We start from the raw sequence: 24,106 nt of genomic DNA on the forward strand, positions 1-24,106 counted from the left end.
TATGCTACGTAATTTGTGCTGCAACTGGACTTGTGTTCGCTTACTTATTCAGTTTTACATAGCTCACTTTTTGTCATCCAGTTATTATGCATTACTACAGCAATAACCTTCAAAAACTTTGTTGCGAACGGCTAGGCTTGCTTGGAAACGAGGAATAGAGAAAAGAAATGCAGTAGATCACAGGCATTGTGGCACTCGATGTCATGCGAAGCAGTAAGCCAGTAGCACCCTATGAGGCAATATAGATTTTTTTTGCTTTGAGCCAAGCGTTGCGAGATCAACCTCTCTCTGCACTTTGATTAGTTGTGTGCCCATGTGAACCCACCAAACCCATCGACTACACTGATGCCTAAAGGCTACCTTGTAGTCCGACTAACGTCGCCGTCAAGCTAGAGCATAGACGCCATTTTATGAAAACGTTTCTATTGGGAAAACTACCATTATGGAGACTGGAAAAGATTGAATATGGTGGAAATAGTACTGGATATGCTGAAAATCATAATTTTTATAGTGGGACGTACTCCGCTGTGGCGGGTGGCATGGTGTACGGGAGATGGGTAAAGTGGAAAGGAGGGCAGCCATGTAGGGAAGTACCAGCAAAATGGTGGGTAGTCTCGGGAGACCACGCCCACTATCGCGAGAATGCTGGTAAACAGCGAGTAAATGGTGGGTAAAGAAAATGATGTAGCATTATGTTGTACTATGCTGGAGAAGCTGTGGGAAGTATGATTAGTAAAATGTGAAAGATCATTGTAGTTCAAATCAATAGAATTTAGGGTCCGTTGGTAATGCATAATCAAGCACTGTAAGGTTGAACAGACACGATAGAATTTGTCTTGTACGCATCGAAATGCACTTTTTGTGACCAGGTTTTTATTATTTATTGTTAACTGACAGGAAAGAAATAAAATACCTTTGTTGTGTGGCAGAGCTTGTTGACGCTTTCCATTCGAATGCTGCGTTTATTCGCATCCCACTCATTGCATTGATCAGAGAAAAACGCTTAACGGTGTATCGCTAAATTATTAGTAAATTTTAACACGAGTTTCACAGCTGAGAGTGTTGACTCAAGCATGAAAAAACAAACAGAATGAATTATCATTTTTGCTGTTTTAGTATGCTGTGGGTAATCTTAACTCAAGCTTTCATATATCAAAAGAAATCATAAATATAACTGCACTAGCACCTACTCTACGACATAATCTTTTAAATGCAATTTTATGGTAATCGACGTTATGAAAATAAACTAGTACTTTGTATTAGCAGATATAAACTCAAGAAAGATTAAAGTTGTGTGAATGCAGAGCAGTTCACTTTTGGGCTTCGTGTTATGTACCCAAGGAGACGACGTAATCCACCGCGACGTTCGCGGAAAAATCGCAGCTGGCTACATTTGTGGTAGCTCAAGAGAGTAAGCATCGTGTAGGTCACGAATGTAAAGGTTGAGAAAAACGTCGTAAAATGCATGTTGCAAGCAGAACGCCTCGCCTGAAGAGCTTGACAATGTACTGATCTACATCATGATAAGCAATGTGCAGCGGGGGCCGAGAACCTGGTTGCAGCTTCCACCCCACCAAATGGGGTCGGCTGCGAGCATGCTGCGAGCGCTCCTTGCTCCACATATTTATGTCTCCAGAATCACAACAAGTGTCTACTGCGTTTCTGAGGCAGCGTTCGGCGTAGACACTGTGCCAACTGCGGTTATAACGTCACTTAAGATGCTGGCGGAAGCGAAATTCTTTAAGCTCTGAGGCCACATACCTTGCTGAATCTGTGGCGTCGCCACTGTCGCATTGTCACTTTTTTCTGGCATGGTGCCGCACTGAAAATTTCTTGTTCTGCAAGGCATGTTGGGTTTGGGCGGATGCGGTCGATTTTTGTGTGCGCCTCTTGTGTGTTTCATGTTGCGGTCATTGACTTAGGCAGAATTTTTTCACTCACTATGATGCGTGGTACGCGGCAAGCTAAGTGAGCAGCAGAAAATAGCATTACAGGTGCGATTCCTTTGTTGGTGATAGACGTGCTTAGTCTTGGAGTACAGTCTTCATGTGCTTCCGCACACCACCGATAAACAGCGCCTGTATATTATCTAGCAACGCGCACTGTGGCATACAAAATCGACTTGATGTTCGTGCACATCGGGAACTCATCACAATGCTTTGCCTGTAGACTGACGGTCAGACGCACACGACCATCGCCGGCGCGGCACATCTCCCGATGACCGGCGGACGCCGCAGTGCGTATGTTGCTAGCGTGTTTTCTTTCCGAAGGTAATTGCTGTGAGGGCTACGCTGCGCACGTTTTGCGCTAATTACTATTCCTGTAACCGTTATTGCCAAGGGAATGCCAAGGGAGTGTTAGTGCAGGTTGCACTTTTTCCCCATGTTGACTCCAATGTGCCACTCCCATGTTTTCGGTGTCATAGATGTTCCCAAACATTCAGAAATTTGGCGGGCGTTCTTGGGCGATGTTGGGAGGCAGCAGCAAATTGTGTGCAACGTTGAGTGACTGCACCCGGTGTCGCGAGAATGCTGGTAAGCAACGAGGAAATGGTGGGTAAGGAAATGATGGTGTATTACGGTATACCATGCTGGAGAAGCTGTGCGAAGGATAACGAGTAGAGGCCCGATTTTTAGGCATTAAAAAGCGCGTTTTAGGCGCCAAAAATAGGCAGGCAAAGCGATCAATTTTTATGTAAAGGCATGTAATTTCGAGTGAAGACGTGCGCGACCTCTATGTCTGATAGAAAAAAAAACGTTATGGTTTATGATGGCACAAATGCGTTAAGAGTTGAACACAGCCGTGCAATTGTCCCATAAGACCGCTGGACTAATGACAATCAATTGACTTTCCACAAGCACACTGCTCACATTCATGTTCAAGGGCCACTGTCGCATACCCGGGCGTCGCATTTAGTAAAACGGACATTGAAAGTAACATTTGAAAGCTGGGAATACTGATTCCAAAAACGCTGTATTATGACAGATTGACGCAATTAAATTAAGACGAAACAAAAACAGACGCATATAAATGCAAAAGAGACCACGATTTATTAGGATGAGCGTGTTTTACTTGAGGGCTGTTAGGTGCCACTCTGGCGATTTTCTCATGTACAATATCATCATCTGAATTGTATAGACAAGGCGTCCCAACACTTCCAAATACAGTTCTGGCCATATAAAGTACACATGTAATTGAAGGACTCTGTTTGGAGAGCAGCCGGAACATTAAAGTGCACAAGCAAATGAAGGAATCTGTTTGGATAGCAGGCGGAACATAGTCTAACAATCACTGTGAAAATTGTGGCCATAGGGCTGGCGTATTTTTGCAAATCACATGCGATTCCGAACGCAAAAATATATAGGCGACAATAAAACATCCATTGTGAAACAAAGGCAGGGAAAGAGAGAGAAAGAGAAAAAGCAAAATTTATTTAAGTCTTATTTTGGAGCCACTCAATGGAGAGAATAAAATGAGTGCAACTGAAATTTAGGTCAAGCAAAGCGTAGGAGACTTTATTTGCTGTTTTCTAAGTGGAGTGTAATAATTATCACATGCACTAAAATGAATTAAAGGGACAAAGAAACATCCTTTTCCGTCGCTGCGACCTGGAACCGCAACCTTGGAAGAGGTCCTGGGCTTGGTCCCCACATTAATTGTAGAATCTCAGAATGTATTTTGGTTCGTTCTGGTGAGCAAGTATGAAATAGGTGTCGTCTTTTTGAAAACTAGGGAATGATAATATTCTAAAATTCCACATTATTTTCATGAGGTCCCTCAGTAGGTTGCGGCCAAACGATTGAAATTTATTAGTAATAATTTTTTACCAAGAGCACTAGGTCTAAGCCAAGGAATGCTTGTTTATTCTCGGCTAAGAAGCGCTGGCAGATGGCTTCCGTGGCAGCTCCAACCTTAGAGCAGAATATCGAGAGCTCAGGCCTTACCATTTCATTTAAATTGACCCTTTTTGCATTTTTCTAGGCCGGTGGGTTGATCAGAACCTAAGAGTTATTGTTGTGCGCAGTTGCTTAAGGCGGAGAAGGGAAGCGACAGCCAGACGCGAAGGAAGAAAAAAAATGGAGAAAGGGGTTACAGGTGCCAGAATATCATGCTTGTTCTAAATGTGGCAAATGGAAGGCATCGTTGCATCTTCTTGTGCAATCCGCTTGCAATTCTATGGCGTCTCATACAGAGCTTTCGGTGATATCATTATGCATGCGCAACACGCTGTGGGATCCGTCGGATACGGTTGTTCACTAATTTTGTTATTTATTTAGTCTACGCTGCTGTCTCGACGTTCAAGCAGGCTGGGCACAATATACGAAAGCAGAACGGCAATGAAAATAAAAATGATCGAACAGCAGCGGCGTGTGTAACATAATGCCATTTCAATGAAGAACAAACACAAAGACTTGGGAGGGGCGAAGCATGTACAGAAGGCTGTTTCAGCTCCACTAACGTGAAACCTGTGGAGGGGCGAAGCATGCAGCGCGCGCCGGCGTTTGTGAACCGCTATTGCGAAACTTTTGCGAACTGCTTTATTTGCGTGGGTTCGCGCTCACAAGCGTGTCTTTTGCGAGCCAGCGCGCGTGGTCATAGACGGCTCGCTTGGTGGTGAGAAGGAACAGTTTGTGCCCTCCAGCTGCAATTCTTCTTCCGACGCTGCGACCGCCTCCTCTCACATTTACCCTTTCCTACCACCGTGTGCAAGCTTCCCCCTTTCTCTCTCAAGAACACCATATATCAACGTCCCTCCGACGTTCGGATAAACTGCTCTGAAACGGGCGTCATCCCGACTCACTTGCGAGGACACCACTACCCGCCGCTGTTACTGCAGCACCGAGGCCTTCACTATCGTCATACAACAACAGGAAAGAGAACGCGAAGCCAGGTGAGGTTGGCTGGACAGATATTGTCTCTGTATGAGCCCCGAAATATGCTGCTAGCTGATCAGCGCAGGTTCAATTTGCTTGCCACTTTTTTGTGTGGTAAAGTAAACCGTAGCTGTGCAATCCAAGACTGTTGTAGGACCTATAATGGCGCTCTTTGCGCTGCTTCTTTCCTTCTCAATAACGTTAAATAACAAACAGAACAAAGCAGTTTAAATATTTCGCAAAGTGGCGTGCTCATACAAGTCGATCAAGCACATTTTCCCACGAGAACTTCAGCATCCCACATATCATATTTGGAGTAGGCTTTTAGTTTATGTTTTTTTCGGAACTCAAATGTATTAGTGTTCTGCTATCTCATCTTTAGTTGCTGACCGACGTCACCGCAAACACCGCAGAAACAGAAGGCGGTGGTCCTTCTGTACTCCACGAATATTTCGTCATTTTGCTGCTCGCTGTCCCAAATCTACACTCCGATCGGAAGTTAGGGACCACCAAGATTTATCACATCCGAGTCCATTTGTGGGTGACGTAATCTTCAGCCCGCTTTTTGTTGAACTCGCTTGTTTCCATTCTTTAAGGGCACAGGGTAAGCTCCATACGTCCCATGCATGTTTCACCATTTTCAGGTACCCTTTTCTGAGTGACTAAACGGGATATCCACATAATTCATATATTTTTTTTCCAAACTTTTCGTTCTTTTAACTTAAGCAGATTTATACAAATCTGAATAATATCAGAATTTTATTGATTTTTTTACCAATAGGACCTAACTTGTGACTTAATTAGCATCTTTTAAAATTTGTAACACTAAAACTGTAAAGTGTAATATAGAATACAAGAAAATAATCAGGGGCTTAACTTAGATTGCATAGGCAACAGTGGCACCTCAGTGATAAAAAACGTGTTTTTGAGATAATCGAATTTAAAGTTAAAAAAGAGCTGAAAAGCGAACATGCCTTGCCACAAACACTGTTGAACTATACATTTAGTTGCTACAAGCTCTGGTATCGATTGCCAAATGCAATTTTTCCCTTTCGAGCATGTTGCCTCGCGTCCCTTGCTTCTTTTGTGAGCTGTCCTGCAGTTCTATCAGCAATGTATTGTCGGTTGTGGTAACCTCTTTCCAGCAAAACGACTGTATTTTGGCCAACAACGATAGCAAGGACTCTGCGATGCAATTCCCATTAGCTCAACAGTTGTATCGCGCAGTTTGCACGCGCAATTCGGTTTCATTTCATCACAAGCAATATTGATGTGTATTATATCATACCCTTTATTACCTTGCGCGCGATTCGCCTCGAAGGACGCTGAAAAGGCTGAGAGGTTCAACGATGAAGAGCTTCCTGGTTCAGCGTTCAGCACCTCAGTACGTCACCGGCATTTACTCTCATTTGAAAGAGACCTATATTGGTTGGCACGAAATTTACCCTTGCTGAAGACTTTTTTCACCCTCAGCATCTCAACTTATCGGCAGGCACGACAGACAAAACGTGTAATGAAGCAAGTAGCTGAAGTGTTCGAATAGGCGCGCTCCGAAGAACAAGTGCGAATAAAAAGGCGCACATCGTCTTCGGACTGCATTAGAAGTTACCTAACAATTCCTTATACGCAGCTCACTGCAGACAAGCATTTTGGCTTTCGTATACGGGTTTTTTCTTTGAAAAACGAACGATAAGCACGCAGCGCATACGAGGGGCTTTTCTTGGGATGCGCAACCTATTTCCGGAAAATCTGGTTTTCAGCCCCCACCAAAAATACTTTTTTAGAAAAGCACAAACGTGGAAAATTTGCACGAAGGCTCACACTCCCAAATTGCAAAGAAACCAAAGTGTTTTTTTTTTCAAAATTTTCCTTACACTGCGCCACTAACCATTCCACTAGCTAGCTTTGGTTTGGCCCCTTGGTCGGAGTAAACACGCGTCTGGTTGATAACAATACTGTAGTTTATTGAGTACGACATCTCGCGTCATGTTCTATCTAATTTTCGAAATGCTTCAATCCTGTAGAAATTTATCAAAAATATTACAAAACTCGTCATCGTTCCACTCGGTGAAAGTGGGAAACTAGCCGAGCTGACGGTCGCAAGCTCTCTTTTGGGAGTTGTAGGAGTGATACAAGAGCGTACAGGAGCGTACAGTTTTATTAAAGCTTGCGGCCTTCCGAAGGACACTGTGTAGGTGGCATCAGCTTATTTGTACGTATGTCGGCATTTTGAGCATCCCCTAAAAGGCGCAAGAAAAATGAACGTATGGCATGAAATTTTCACAAGGGAGCATTTCCTTGATTGTGCAATTCTCCGCGATGGCACTGTATGCTATCCTGCAGAGGACTTTTTATCCACTACCGCAAAAGCAAATGAAGCCGTCGTAGAGAATATTTCCTTTTTACATTTGTTTCGCGAGTCCCAAACAATGGGAACTCGCGTTTCCATTTTTCAGCTATTCATTTGCTGCAAGCCTCGGCGTCTAGCAAGCTGGTTAACATTCGTTTCGGAGCGTGGGGGCCCAGGCTCAAAACCCATCAATACTTATTTGCTAAAAGCTTCGTGCACACTCTGCCCACCGTGTGGTACGACATAGTTACACTGACGCAGAAGTGCTATGCACGAGAGAACGCCTTGAAGTCTCGGCATTGCTGCCGTTATTACGGTGCGCCACAATTGCAAACACGACCTCTCGGTTCAATGTTGGTGCAAAATAAATATTCGCTGGTGGTCAACATTTTCCCCTGCCCTATACAACGGCTCGGCAGATGACCGTATTATGGTTTCGCTAGTACGAGAGAGCCGCCATTCTCAGCCCGGCAGAGGTGAAGTTGCGTAGCCCGTACGCCGAATGGCTGCAGCTGCCGAATGAACGTACGCTGACCAACGCACTATTCACCGTATACGGGATAAGCTCCCCGAGCTCGGCCCTCTGCTTGAATGCCTATGGTCTGCGGCGGCAGCCAGCATTCACGCAACTGCTACGCCCAAGCGATGCTATTTAATATTGCCGTTGATGCACCACAACCACCAGAACCCTACCAAGGCGACAGCTTCGAGGATACGGAAAATTGGCTCGTAGGCTATAGCGGGTCTCCAGTTTAACGGTCGGGGAAAAAACTATATAACTTTGTTACAATATCTGCTTTGCCCTGCCTATAAAAGCGCCTACGCGGTTTCGGCAAAACCGAGCGTCTTTGTTGTCGCGGGAGGACATCCCACGAGAACTGTACTGACTAGTTACCCGTGCATAGATTGTGGACAGATGGCATAAGCCGCTCTTCAGAAGAGAAGCCAGTCTTCGTACTGGTCCCCTTTTTTTGGGTGCAATAAAGAGATCACTACTGGCAGCAGCAGAACAAAGAAATAGTGACATTGTACGTTGATCGCATGTCCAATTTTTCCGCTGAGCACATCCAAACATAGTAGTGGACAAGTGGCGGCGCCTATGTGCGCGGAAACTCGCGTTCTTTTTTTTTCTTTCACTCTTTTGTCTCGCAGCCTATTTATATGTTAACAAAAGCGACAAAACTCAGAATCATTTCTGAGTCCATTTTAATAAGCCGGCGTTGAGAAGCGAACGCCAACTTCAGCGGTGGGGTGATGATTGACACAAGGAGAAAAGTAGATGAGGGCTGTTTCGACGGCAGATGCAATAGGGCGAAAACAGCATGGCTGGTCCGAATTACGCCCGAGCATGTTCCCGCGGGCTTCCTGCATGCTGTGTTCCTATCAGTCGTTTCGTGGTTTAAAAACTATCTCCTCCTATTTTCTCCTATAACAAAGCCACGACGGCCCAGGGACGCTCGCTCTTCCCATTGGAACTGTGGCATTCATAGGCTTGCCTGAACGCGTACCAAATCTCGGCGAATGATTATTCTGCTATTGCTTCTAGGGATCTTGATGATTCAAATTTGTTGGTTGAGATCGATGGTGAATGAAATCTACAGAAGATCCCTTAAAAAGAAATACTAAAACTAGAAAGCCTGTCATTCATCTATTTCTGCAATTAGAATGATATTACTCGGCGTCACAGGAGGGAGCGCAAGAGCCGATTAAGGATTCCTTTAGTTTCTTTTTTTTTATTGGCGCCAGTATGCCCTACGGCATAAGTTAATAAAAGGAAAGAGTTCAGATTCGCTGATAAAGGCCAGGAGCGGTCGATGCAACGGCCCGTGCGTCCAGCGCGTTAAGTCGGGTGGTCGACCGGGGCGGTAGTCAAGGCCTCGTAGGTGGCGGGTGCGAGCCTTGTGAAGGCCCGGACAGGTCCCAAGTAGGTGATCGATCGTTGCTTCTGTGGCTGGAGCAACGCAGAAGGGGCATGTCGTTGGGGAGGCTGTGCACCGGATGTCCATGCAGCCCGGATGGCAGAGTCAACGCGGCGCCCACACGAATCCTCTGAGCGCAACCTCCTCTCGGCGAGTTAAGCCGCCGGAAGGTCCGATCCGCGCGGAGGAATGAGTGCACGCGTGGAGCGCCGGAGGGTTTCCCATTACTTTGGTATACGCCGCAAGGAGGTACATAGTTACTGTATCACTGATTGTTTTGAGAGCCTTTTCTCTCCTACCGTGCATTCTGGTTGGCTTCTGCATCAATTCGCAGAACTATCTAACTTTCATGCTGTTGCATTTTCTTGACTGATCAGTGTGTAAAGAACGAAAACGCGATGTGATAGTTCGACATCGATACATTCGTTTACACACTTGTTAGGCTGGTTATTACCGGCCAGCGAAGTTCCGCTTACTATTTTTTACCTGAGAGCAAATGATCGCACGCTGTGACCTCTTCTTTTCCTAGTGCATGGTTGTATCAGATACGCATATGAACTAAGACCATTCCCCACTGAACAGAATGAAAACTCAGAAGAAACTTTTAACAACATCAACACTTGTCCGAGAAATCGAATTTGAAATAAAGTGATGCCCTCAGTGCATTACTTACAGCCGTAACTTCCTTACGAAAGTTGTGTTTAAATATAAGTTCTCTGCGATCCTCCGCATCACAAATGGAACACTTTATGAACGCTTGCTAAGCAGGGCCATGACAGAGTCCATAAATACACGACCATGACAACAAAACCGCTGTTAGGACGTTGTCTAAAATTAAAACAAGAAGCAGGTACATGCTCCCCAAATGAGCATTTTAATGTAAATGTTTTTTTTTCTTGAACTTGAGGAGAAAGAGATTAGGTTGCCAAGTAGATCAAGTTCTCACTGGCCTCGGCGGCATTAGTTATTGTTCCTCAGCAACAAAATATTTTTTTTCAAGAAATAATGTTACGTCTTCTTTCTCGAAATATTGTACATCTATTGAACAAAGAAAAATACATCATTTCTGTCGTGTACCTATTGATCACTTTGTGTAGGACATTAGCTGAATGGTCATTGGCACCTATCTTATCAAAATTTCTTAAAGAGATGAAGATCTCAGATTAAAATCAGAGAAGAGAGAACATCCAGCTTACGCGGAATAGTCAGCAGAAGTATAAGCTTTACACAGAAAAATTGTAAATGTGAAGATGCTTACAATTGGTAAGTCATGATTCGAAGTTTATATAGATATTTACCCGTACCATTCTGAATGATTTCCAGCTGAGTTTTAAAAATATAGCAAATCTCCAGGCGCGCCCACTCAATAGGGCAAAAATAAATGCAGACCCAAATTTAACACTTTTTTTCTGAGATTATTACCGAAAATTTAAACTATAGTTTTCACTGGCCAATCTCTTACGTGCTTTACAAATGTCATTTTTATCGTGTTCATTCCATTGTGGTGTATCAAAGAGCGGAGATTCTGTGTATATCTAATTGAGTGCAGTGATTCAGGTAAACAATTACATTCACTGTGTGTGATTACCTTGTAATTTTCTAACTACTAGTTACCTTATGTGCGTTCACGGACTTACACTGGATGTCCTGTGTGTTTCAATTCCTCTTTCACGGTTAGAAAGGAGAAGTTGTCCGGAGGAGGAGCCGAAGACACGATGGGAACCATTAGCGACAAGGATCGAAAGAAAACCGTGGGGGGACACAAGCTGCAAATAATTTTTTGCTACCTGCTGCCGGAGTTGCTGCATATTTGCGCCGCCGGTAGCAATTGGATTGCTAATAGCCGCCGCTGGAACAGCTACCGCACAAGTTACTGCTTCGGCTCTGCCAGGGGACGATGAGAAGTAAGGTCTGTGTTATGCAATTAAACCATAACCATTCAAACGAAATGAAGAACAATTTGATTCCTTACAAAGAACAACCATTACAAAATGCACTACGTTGGTAAGCAAATGCAGTGTACAGTAACGTAAAACTCTGGCTCGGCGATGTTTAAGCTACAGAACCGCTTTTCATAAAGAATGCGTGACTGAAAATTTGGAGCATGCTAAGGCGGCTGCAAAGTGAAATGTAGGCGCGTCAAGTGACATCCCGTTTTCATCTTTCTCTCTCCCGGATTCAGTGCGGTATACATTTTATGTCGTGCATCTTTACAGCCAGAATGATTTGCCGCACTGACAGCAAAGAATGCGTTAGAAATGGTACAGCTTATATTTTACGATAGCAACTTTAAACAAATTATGGCAGATCACATTAGTGGTGCCTAGCCTGAAGGAAGAGCGCACCTGGGTGGCCTTCCTTCTTTCTCTTTATTTTTCTTTCTTTCTTTCTTCTCTTTATTCTGCTTCTCTCTGTACCTTTATCTCTTTGTATCTGCTTTTTTTATATCTTTCTTCTCGCTCTCTCTATTTATTCTTTTTCTCGATCATTCTACCATAATTCTTCCTTCCCTTTTCTAAGTCTCTCTGTTCCATATTTCTCTTTCTGTATTGCTTCTCTTTTTTCTGCCTCTTTCTCGTGCCCGTTTCTTCAATATCTTTCTCTCCCTTTTATTTCTTCTTCTGTCTTTCTTTGTATCTCTTCTCTGCCTCTCGCTTCTTTGGCTCTCTTCTTGCTACTCTTATAGCGTCTTTCCTCCGTGTTCTATTTTGCTCTGTGTTTTCTTTTTCAATATCTTTTTTGTGTTACTCTTTTCTGTGTCTTTCTCTCTCTTTATCTCTCTCTTTTTCCCCTTCTGTGTTGCTCTCGTTTCTTCTCTTTTTCATGTCTCTTTCTATCTCTTCTCTCTGTGTCTATAGTTTTCAGTTTTATTCTTTCATGTCTTTATTCCGTTATTTCTCTGTATTTTTCTATTCCCGTTTGTATCGCTTTCCTTCTTTCTTTCTTCTTTCTTTCTTCTTTCTTTCTTCTTCTTCTTTCTTTCTTTCTTTCTTTCTTTTTTCTTCTCTTTCTTCTCTTCTTTCTTTCTTTATTTATTTATTTATTATTTATTATTATTTATTTATTTATTTATTTTTTCTCGATATTTTTACCTCTCGTTGTCTATCTTTCTTTACCACGTGTTCGTTTTTGTTTGACATTCGCTCCTGGTGTACACGAGGGTGGGGCTTGCCCAATTCTTGCGGCGCATACCCACCCGAAGAGTTTTGCACAACGGAGCATATGTTACCGATGGCTTCCCCAGCTACATGGTAGAGAGAATGAAGAAAGTGCGTCCCTGTTCACGATGCTCGCACTTTTTTTACGACGGAGGACAAGTTACCGCCAGCCTAAACGGCTTCGCTGTTAAATATTGCCAGAAATGGTTAAGCATCTCTTTAAACAAAGAACTTCGATTTTAAGTTTTTATTTTTACTCTCATGGAGCTTAAGCGCACTTAAATTAAAAAAAAAGTAAATATGTGAACATAGTTGCGAATTGCTACTGCCCTCCGTATGTAAGTTTGCCAAGAATGAAACCTACAACTTTCACATTGTAATACCTCCAAAACTAACATCCAAAATATAGATTCTACATTACTTGAGTGTTGTCTGCTTATTGAATGAGAGATATAATGACGAGAACGCTCCTCAGTTGTCGGGTTGGGGATCTATATCATTCCTATGAAAACTGGTAACATAAACGATTGTACTGTATTTGATGACCAATGTGAAAAAAAGGAAACAGGGAACTTCGGTGTTTAATAGAGTTTTCAAGTTATGGGGCTCACGCTCGGGTATAGATCAATTGCGTTGCAACTATTTACGAACCACTTGTACTTCGTGTAATTGGGGAAACATGTTTAGAACGAATAAAATTACAACGTTACCGTATTCAACAGCGAGAGAAAAATAACGCTTTGTAATTTTCTTTTCATCTTTGCAGGAACTGAAGAACCGGACTTCGGCCATTGGCACGCCAAGCGCGCCTCCGCAAGAACGACCTATGGGTTATTTTTCGTAACAGCAGCCAGAACCATACCGCGCCTAGTATTATTAGGTAATTGAGGCGGCGGTAATGCTTAGACGTTAATCAGCAAGAATTAGTTTCATGAAATAAAATATGTTTCAGCAATATATACGCATCTGCGACTTCTTTTTCAAGTGAAGCTTCTCATGAGGTACAGATTTTGTTGGCGGCGGTGGCGTTGTACACGGGAAACCGGGTGCCGGCAAATGTAAGCGTAGAAAGGTGGCCCTCGAAGGTGCGCTGTTCGCATGCCTATTTGTATGTGCCGTTTTCCAATAAGCGATGCTCTCTCTATACTCGCATGCCTATTTGTATGTGCCGTTTTCCCATAAGCGATGCTCTCTCGACCAGGGGCTTGTAACTAAGTGTTGGTGTTTTAACAGGGAAGCTGTTTGAAGTGTCGGTAACTTGTGCTCCGTCGTGAAAAACTGTCACCATCATTAACCGGCACGCGCTCTCTTCATTCTCCTTAGAGATAAATTAAAATCTCCTCAGGTGGGTATGCGCCACATATATTGGGCAAACCCCACTACCGAGTACGACAGGTGAGTGCGCTAAGCGGAAACACTGCTCGGGGAAGTGGAGCACATTAAACTCTTGATAGAGCGAGTGAAATAGAGAGAAAGAGAAAAAAGAGAGAGAGAAGGAAAGAAACAGAGAAAAAGATTGAGATGGAAAGAAGAAAAACTTGAAAAATTGAGAGGAATAAAGGGAATAAAGACACAAAAACATACAAAGACGGAGAGAGACATAGAAACAGAAAGAAAGAGCTAGAAAGGAACAGACACGATAAAGAAATAGAAAAAAAAACGGAGAGCAAGACAGAAAGAGAAAGAAAGAGAGAATTAAACTGAAACAGAGAAAAGAGATTAAGATAAACAGAAAGAGAGAGACACAAAGGGAATAAAGAAAGAGAAAGGAAGTGCGAGAAAGAGAAAGACATAATTAGAGAGAAAGAATGAAAGAGCAAGATAATAAAATGAGAGAAAGGCATGGAGATCAACCGGCATTGTAGCATCCGGTTTGCTACCCTACATTAAGGGGAGGGAAAATGGAAAGAAAGATGGAAAGGAAAGCGGAGAGGAAAGCGGGCGCGTGAAAAAAAAACTAATAAACAAAAGAAAGGCGTAGAGCGGGAGTACTATAGCCTGTTCAATAGGCCACTGGCACGCAAAAGGTTCAGTAAGGCCTTAAATGATTTTGGGTGGAAGAAAGTTCGGGTTGGCATTCTAGCATTCACTGTTACGACAGGGGTTTGTCGTCAAGGTGGGCCAACACAGCAGATAGTGGCAGTCTGCGCGGGCTGTAGCGAGGGCACCGACAAAGAACGTGGTCTATCATTTCTTCTCTGCCGCGCTGGCTGCAAGCAGCACTGTCTTCTATGCCGATTCGGAAGGCAAAAGACTTAGTGAAAGCAACACCAAGCCACAGTCGGTCCTCGAGTCGAGAGAGTCCGGACGGAGGCCGAAGTCGACGACACGGGCACAGTCTATGCGTCGTGTTTGCTGTAAACTTTGTGTGTTCCACAACAATTTTATGTCTGAGAGAAAGAAATAAATAGAAAAACGAAATAGCAAGAAAGAGATAGAAAAAAAAAACTGCCAGGCCTGCCCGGAAAGCGCAGCACAGGCACAGCGAAAGCTCGAAGAGCGGCATTTCTAGAGCTCGTTATAAACTCACTAGCAACGTACATACTACGCCACAAATCATAATTTTTGTGAAGTTGGGAAGCACCCACCACGACATTACTCGTCATTCTGCGGAGAAGCGAGGCACCATCTGTAAGGCGTTATGAACAGTTTCTTGATGCGACGGCTGATGACGATGAAGAATTATGACTGAGCCTTTTGTAATGGGTTGGAAGCTTTAACGGACCCACTAGTTAATGTTAGTGACGCCCGGTCCTGATGTCACTCTCCCACCACGCTTTATTACATAAGCTAACGTGAGATAGACATAGAGAGAGGGAATTACCTTTATGAGATCCTGAGGAAATGGATCGTTGGAAATGGATCGTGAGGAAATGGATCTTCTATTGGCAACCAATAGAAGTGCACTTGCGAGGAACCCACTACGCTATAAATCAGAATTTTTGTGAAGTAAGGAAGCAGCCACTATGCAATTTTTCGTCATTCTGCGCAGAACGGTGCTAGCTGCTAAACACCTGTAAGGCATTATGTGCACTTTGTTGATGCTGCGGCTGATGACGATGAAGAATTATGGCAGATCCTTTTGTAATGGGTTCGAAGCATTCAACAACCCACTCGTTGCGCAATTCGCATTGTGTGACGCTTGGTTGTTATTTTACTCTTCTATCACGCTACATTACATATGTTAATGTGGTTCCTTCCCGACATGAAGCCTGTATAGAGTCTTTTTGCAAAGCAGTTTCAAGCACGGGCATGGCTCAGAGGTAGAACACTGGGCTCCACGCAGAGGGCCCAGGTTTGAACCTCGTTTCATCCTGGAATATTTTTCTTATTTCGGTTTTTTTTTTTTATTTCGAGCGATAGTGGTTACGGACACCGGCGGCGGCGGCAGACAACTACGGCGCCAAAAACGGCCCTTGTTGTGATCTCATAACAGCTTTCGCTGTAAAAGAGATACAAGAATATAGACAAAGAGTAAGAAACAAAAAGGGAAAAAATAATGAAATACATAGGACAGGACTAAATAGGATTAAATTGGATAAACGCCAGTCCTGTTGTGTCTCTCATGTTCGTCGTTTGCGCGCTTTATGAACACTGTGTTGCGACTACACTAATTCACTTTGCTTCGATACGTTACTATCACCGCAAGAAGCTAGTAGCTAGATGCCTTGTTGGTATCAGGACAATTTCATGTATACTTAAAATATAAGCAATACCTGCCCGAAAAAGCCGTACATTTGTAGATTGTTCATTTACACCCCTCAGATGAGGTTGTAAATAGGGAGGTACAAGGGTGTTGTACTAACACCCTAATTTTGAAAATAAAGGTGTAATGAGCGTTCTTGCAGCACTAGTAACACCTGTATTAGCAACGTAACGCCCGCATTACACTCTTAAGGGTGTAAAACATTTTACTATGTAGGTGGGACAATGCCGGCGCGCTAGGTATACGTTTGGCTGTCCGCGCTGTACAAAAACACCACGCGGAAAATCTGCTGGGCATTTCTGTGAATACTTTCGAAACGAGGGAAGTTTTTACAGCCACAATTTTAAGCTCTCACAGAAAAAGTGCCGGATTGCTTACAGGCGCTATCTGTTTACAGAATATGCACAGTGAGCGTACCTACACTGAGCCTACATTGAGCGCAGTCTCCACGATGTGATTCTTGCAAGAAACGCAGGGAATGCCTGAGGATGAACTATGTGAAATGCCTTTTCGTATAATAGCCTGTCAAAATAAATAAATGGGGGATAGCAGAATGAGACCTCAATTAAGCGATAGCGCGGCCGCAGCATATACAAGCATTTAGAGCTGAAACACACCAGCAACCGTTCTTACTCGCAGGTAAGCAAAGCTTTCCGGAAGCGGTTTTTTTTTTTACCTGAAGAATATTGGCGCCTACGGCGGCTTGTGCGCTGACAGCAAATTTTTTTTTTCAAAATAAAATCCTTGACGTTTCCTTACCGTTATTACTCAAGTGTTTTCGCATTCCGCGTTCAACGGCATACCGAGCGAGCAATTTCCCGATGCTTTTTTTTGTTAATCTAGTGCACTGATTGGTTGGTGCTGAGACATAGATTAGCAAATGCCGTGTCTTGTTTTTTACATGATTCCTACCGGTGTCTTTCCACTCAACTGAACTTGCCAGTATCTATAGAATCAAAGGATGCCCACACCAAAGCTTAAGGCTGTATTTTCGCGACTGTTGTGAGTGCAACGCGAAGGCGAACAAACATCACAACCACGTTCGCTGGGCTAGTACTCCAAACGACAGCAATAGACAAAGACCCCCATGAGTTGCGAGTCGCAGTGAAAAACAGAGAAGTGATAGCAGCAACTAGCTTGCACTTCCACATGAGAGTGGGGGAGGGGTTCAGAAACAACGTGCATGTAAAGACTTCAACGAAAAGCTTTAACGCGCAAGATTCTTTAGCGAATTCTCAGGCAAGTTTTGTGGCGAAATTGCGCCTATAACATAGAAGGCGTTGTACCTACCGAGAAGAACACATAAGGTTCCGTAAAAAACAAACGAGCTTGGGATGGGGCAACTTCAATTTGGGTGCGAATGAGCCTAATTCTGGGTTCGATATGAAAGTGAACAACGAATGGGCCAGAGTGCAGGAGAAGGGCCCCATTAGCCGGCCAGCATGCACTGGTGAGCGTCTCAGTGAGCGCTTTCTGCTACTTAGCCAATATCGCAGCCCACGCCGAAGTGCTGGCTGCACGCGCGTGTTATAGCCGGTAGCTATTAATCATATCAAGGTTTAAAAATCCACACGCAGCGTTTTGCCCTGACGACACGTGTGAAGGTTGACACCGGGCTCGATCGCGTACGTTTTGCACCGTGCAGGCATTCAGTACTGACTTACCATATAAGACGCCTCCAAAGACAATGGTTGCATATTTCAGTGCTTCCAAGTGTTCTCAAACACACAGCCGAAGGGGAAAGCCTCCTTGTTTAACCGGAATCACAGAGCAGGTGGCATTCAGAAATTTTGTTTTCAGCTCGCGTCTATGCTCCCGAAGCAGACGACGCGCCGCACTTCGGCCTAGCACGTCAGGCCGACGGTGACGCCAGTGTTCCTAGTGGGGGTCCCGCGCCGAATGCTGCTAAGGCTGGGCCAAAACTAAAATACGCATGAATTGGCTGGGGTAGACAACAGTAATATAAAAAACGAATGAAATAGAAGCATTACGAATATGAAGGCAAAAATATAGCGTGTAATTTTTTTCTGAGCTTCACAATAACAAGTAACCTCTAGATTCATCGCCTTATCTATCACATTTAACTAGCAGATTTTTCTGAGATCACCAATACAATGCACTAACGCCATATTTTCAACATGCTGGCCTCTTGAAGTATTCTTTTTTTCCGAAGACTACACTTGAATCGAATTGCCTTCATAAGCAAGCTTGGTACACTGAGCAAAACCATTACCGTATTCATACATGTCTGCTGTGTTATGTGTTGCTTGCTGATTGAAATGACATTATTTTTCACGCAACAGAAGCATTGAGGAACACTGTAAGGTCCTTTCTAAGCAGCAATGGGACGAGGTCTGCAATTCGGTAGACGGACAGATGCGGAGGGGAGGCCCTTGGAACCTCCTAAAGCACCTGCTGAACGAGAACAACACCAAATCGAACCAGAGATGTACACTGACTCGCATACTTCATGCAGCTAGGCAAGGATCCTCGGACAATCAGGTACTGGCAGAACTGGTTGGGAAGTACCTACCAATCGCCTCCGGCCCGCCACCTCCCGCCCCTGACTATGCGGGGGGCGCTAACCCGGAACTGGACGCGGGAATTTGGAATCGAGGAGATCCGACAGGCCATGCACGACCTAAACGGCAGGTCGGCCCGGGTCCAGATAAGATCACGAACAAGGCCTTGAGAAACTTGGATGACAGGTCGGTGGAGTACCTGACGGATGCCATCAACCAGGCGTGGAGGAGTGGTAGAGTCCCGGAGATGTGGAAGACGGCCACCACTATCCTCATCCCGAAACCGGGCAAACCTCCCAGCCTCGACAACCTCCGGCCCATCTCGCTCACGTCGTGCGTGGGTAAGGTGGCTGAACATGCCATCCTGAACAGGGTTTCCCGATACCTGGAGGACCGCGACATTTACCCCCAAATATGATCGGCTTCAGGCCGGGCCTCTCGACGCAAGACGCCATGAAGCTCATCAAAGACCAAGTCATCGATCGCAACACAAGGGACGTAAGAGCAATACTGGGACTGGACTTGGAGAGGGCATTTGACAACGTTCTCCACCATTTCGTGCTGAGTCAGATCTCGTGTATCGGGCTTGGCAAGTGCTTCCACGACTACACGAAATCATTCCTGACAGACAGAGAGGCTATTCTCAAATGGGCGACCTAGTTTCTGACCCGGTCCGGCTTGGCTTTAGAGGGACGCCACAAGGGTCAGTCTTATCCCCGACCCTCTTTAATCTCGCCATGATCGGTCTGTCTAAAAGACTGTCCGAAGTCGACGGAATTAACCACACGATCTATGCCGACGACATTACCATATGGTGTACTGGAGGCAGCGATGGACGAATAGAGGCGGTGCTACAGGAAGCTATTGAAGTCACGGAAGACTACCTAAAACCGACTGGTCTTCGGGTGCTCGTCGCGGAAATCGGAACTCCTGCTGTACAGGCCTAAGCGCAGGGGCCCCAAACCGAAAGGTTGGAAGCCAGTAGAGGACGTCAGCATAACTCTTAGAACCGGTGAAGGCTGCATCATCCCCAGGGTGGACTCCCTCCGGGTTCTGGGTATGACTATAGAATCGAACGGCTCCAATAACCTGACGGTAACAAGACTCGCCAGGAAAACGGACAATGCCATCAGACTTATAAGGAGGGTTGCCAACCGGCAACAGGGACTTGTGGAAGATAATCTCGTAAGGCTGGTGCACGCCTTTGTGATGTGCCACTTTACCTACGTTGCAGCCATGCACAACTGGCAGAGAGCGGAGCGTGACAAGCTCAACACGTTAATCAGGAAGGCCATCAAGAGAGCTCTCGGGCTCCCTATGTACACAAGCTCGGAGGACTGTTTCGTCTCGGAATGCACAACACGCTGGAAGAAATTGCGGAGGCTCAGGAGAGGGCGCAATTCGCCAGGCTGTCCACCACGCGTTCCGGTAGGGACATTCTGCGAGAGTTGGGGACTCCAGCGACGGAAATTGAGTCTCGCTTCTGCAGCATTCCTCGTGAACAGCGAGGACGAATCACCGTTGTCCCCATCCCGCGAACGTCCACCCTGAGCATAACGATGGTAGGAGACGGGCCAGGGCAAAGGCTCTTTTAGAAAGGGCTCACGATCAGGCCGGGGACTGTTGCTTCGTCGACGCGGCCCGGTATCCCGAGGGGAAGGCGTATGTGGCAGTGAGCATCAACCACGAAGGGATAATCACGAACTCGACAACGGTCCGGACGACAGCAGCCGAAATAGCGGAGCAAGCTGCGATTGCGTTAGCCTTGCTGGACAACAAGAGGTCCACGATTTACAGCGACTCGAGATCAGCGATTAGAGCATTTGCCAAGGGCACCATCTCGAACCGGCCTTGCGGATCCTCCGGGACAAGAACATCGAGCCACACACACTCGTCTGGTTCCCAGCTCACATGGGACAGATCAAGGGACCCCGCCCAATCTCAATGAGTCGGCCCACATAGCTGCGCGAGGACTAGTAGACCGCGTAGCTACCGGAGGGCGCGCTGAGGTTTTGGAGAATCGGGACCCGCCCACCTCGTATAACGAAATTACCAACATTTTTACCTGGGCGGAGACAGTACCCTCCACCACACAGAAAATTAAGCAGACCACAGGCTCTGACACTCAGGCTACTTCAAGTCGGGCGTACCCTAACCCCGCGCTATTGCACAAGATCTATCCTGAAATACAGCCAACTAATGCATGTTCATTATGCGCAGATATCGCTAATCTCGAACATATGCTCTGGCGGTGCCCCGCGTTACACGGCGGCGAAGTCATCACGCCGTCAAAATGGGAAGAAGCTATACAAGCTCCGGACTCGAAGCACAACTATGGGCAGTCCAACGGGCCCGCGACGCAGCAGAGAGACTTGGTCTTTCTGTTCCGACGTGGGAGCGGCCCGCAACGTGCTAGGGCGCGTTCCGAGGGACCGAAATAAGTTTATTCATCCATCTCCATTGCTGTTCTGTTTTCCTATGTATTGCGCAGCCTGCTTGGTCCTTAGTCCACAGTGTTGAGAAAGAGAGATAGAGAGATAATGTTCATTGATAGCTCCTTAGTGAAGATGGGAAGGCCATTAGTTCAAGAACCCTCTGGCACGGTCCACCCACGGGATCCGGCGGCCAGTGGCGCTGGTTGACCATGTCTGACTTGGAGATCGCATGCTTCCACGCTTCAGTGGGGAGGTTCGTACTGCATCTTGCTGCTGCTTGTAGCGCGAGGATGCTTCTTTGCGTTGCACTAGAATTCTACTGCAGAGACTGCACACTTTGAAGGATCTCTACAGATACTGCAGACATTCTACCAAAGGTGTGCTAGAGTATCTGCAGCATCGCATATTCCACGCGTGATTCTCTATTTTCATGTGACTTGGCCTGTTACCTGTAACCACTGCCTTGTGCGCACTACCGAAATGTTGAACATTCCCGATTATTTAGAGAGAGAGAGAGAAATAGATGAAAAGGAACGCAGGAGGTTAAGCTAGTGCGAGTGACCGGTTTGCTACCCTGCACAGGGGTAGTGAAATAGGAATAGGAAAGAGGACAAAGAGAGTGATAATATGCAAACAAAAAAGCGTGCCCACGCACGCAGGACGTTCCAATCAGAGCCGTTCTGAGTGACCGCTTGATCGCAGAAAGAGCAACAGCGCTTGAACAGCTTCTTCTGTGACGTTAGGTCCGATCGAGGGCCCAGGATTATTCTTCTGAAAAGTGCGGTCGTCCAATTTGTCGACGTGATGCAATGCGACTATCTCTGTGAACAGTAGTGTGGGCAATCGCCCAGAATATGTTCAATAGTTTTTTCACTGTCGCAGTGGTAACATGCTGCGGTGTCGGCCATTTCTATGCGGAATGTGTACGCGTGCATCAATGCGACACGCAACCATAACCTGCACAGAAGGGTAGCGCCACCTCGGCGAAGGCCTGGAGGATTTGAAGGCTGAGGTTGGGTCTAGGGAATATAGCCGTGGCGTGCTTGAAGTGGTGCTCGTTCCATGCGACATGGTGCTTGGCAAGCAAGCACGCGGAGCTTCTATGCAGCGTCATTCCTAAGGAGCGGTATTTATTTTTGACTGTTTTCTGTATGGGCTGAACGGGCAGCTTGATGGGCCCGTTAATTGCCGATAATCCCACAGTGACTTGGAAGCCATTCATTGTTCTGATAAGCTTTAGCGCCCAACGCAGATAGTAGAGTTTATTCTAGAACTAGCGCGTCACCACCGATAAACCTCAAATGCCGACGGGCCTCAGCACTCATCACATTGTTAGACGACCGACGACGGTCTTCGCCGATATCGTTGCCGTTCAGTGTCGTTCTTTTTGCGGAAAAAGTTCACGGAATAAAAAGTTTCGTCATTACTGACTGTTATTGCTTTGTTCACCCTAACAACCACAACGTGATGTCACAAGATGACATCAGCAACTTGACATCATCGCTTAACCAATGGTGGACCGACCACCGAGGCAGTAAAACCAGGTGAGGTGCAGGAAGGAAGGAAACAATAGAGGAAAGGCATTGATTTTAACCACTCCAGCATAGCCGGTACGCTACCCTGCAAAAGGGGAAAGGGTTGGATGAGATTGAAAGAAGAGTGAAGAGAGAGTGGGCAACACACACGCACCCAACGTCGAAGAGCAGCGGCAGTCTGGTGCGGTATACGGCATCATTCTAAATCTACAAACACTCGTGCAAGTATGTTGTCCTTAGAAATTTTAACAGTGTCTCTGTTGCTTGAGTCTTCATGACTTTTTGGGATGACATTGGAGGATAGTTAATAAAGAAATCGATCTGTTGTGAAGGCGAGCGAGAGCGAGTATAGCAGAAAGCTTGCTATCCTTCCGACCCTGGAGGCAGTGCGGAATCACGTCAAGTGCAGAAAGCTTTCAGAGTAGCGAAGGACGGCCAAGACATCGACTGAGAATATAAAACAGCAAATGACTTTTGCCTTCCAATAGTTTTACGCGACGCATAAGGGGCCCTGTGAGTTTCTGTAATCTCAGGTTTACCTAGGATTTAGACTGTTTATTCTTTAATTTTTTCATTAGGCGATCGCTTCATGTCGCCGTCTTAACAGACTGCGCACAACAATTGTTAGGCACGGATTATCCTACATTTAAAAAATGTAAAAAAGGTATACTCTTCGATTTACCTGAAGCTATAAAGCTGGATCTCGTTCTTTTCTTGTGACGCAGCTTCCGTAGAAGCCATCTGCCATTTTTTCTTAGCCAAGAATAAAAAAAGAGATTGCTTCGCTGAGACCTAGTGGTTTTGGTAAACAATCATTAAGAATGAATTTCAACCGTTCTGATACAATCTGCCCAGGGACCTCTTGAATATAAATGCGGAATTCTGGATCTATATCCCTCGCTTCTTTTCAAAGCAGTGTGCTTACTCATATTTCGTAGCCGTTCACCAGAATGGATCAAAATACATTCTGAGGGTATAAAATTAAGGTGGGGTGGCGCCTACAACTTTGTAAGGCTGTAGTTTCGTCTCCCACCGCAGAAAGAGCTGTTTTTTTTACCATTGTGCTTTATTTCTGTGCACGTCATAATTACTAAGGTGCAGTTAGTAAACAACAAAAACCCCTTGCTTTCCTTCACTTAGTTGGTTGAATTCATTTGGTTGTCATTGTACAGGTGGTTCGCTAAGCAACGCAAAACCAAACGTTCCTTTCGTTACATTTTCTTCAAAATACCATTCAAGATGGAGGTCTCCTGCCGCTAATATATTGGTTCGTTTGGAATCGCATGCACTCCTGAAAACTACGCCAGCACCAAGGCTCAAAATAATGTAGCTCCTTTATTTAGTAATTTGGTATCATCCATAACTCACACCCATGCATTCCCCCGCGAAACACCAGGCTCGAATAGACGTTTTGTTTGAAGCTAACCTCTCTGTGTTTGATATTGTTAGAAATTACACCCATCGCTTATTGCTCTAGTACTATTCTTCGCTGTATCGTGTATCCTAGGTAAACGTACGATTCTACAGTGCCAATTGTTAATTACATTGTTACATTACATTGTTACGTTACGTTACGTTACATGTTACGTTACATTGTTACATTGTTA

At 45.2% G+C, this 24,106-nt stretch overlaps 1 protein-coding gene across 1 annotated transcript in view; it reads left to right on the forward strand.

Moving 5' to 3' along the window:
• LOC119401806 (atlastin-2) overlaps positions 1–24,106 on the forward strand; it is a 470,696-nt gene that overhangs the window by 286,738 nt on the left and 159,852 nt on the right. The gene's annotated exons all lie outside the window — the stretch shown is intronic.

The sequence above is a fragment of the Rhipicephalus sanguineus genome, chromosome 8 (genome assembly GCF_013339695.2).
Source record: "Rhipicephalus sanguineus isolate Rsan-2018 chromosome 8, BIME_Rsan_1.4, whole genome shotgun sequence".
Lineage (NCBI taxonomy): Eukaryota > Metazoa > Arthropoda > Arachnida > Ixodida > Ixodidae > Rhipicephalus > Rhipicephalus sanguineus.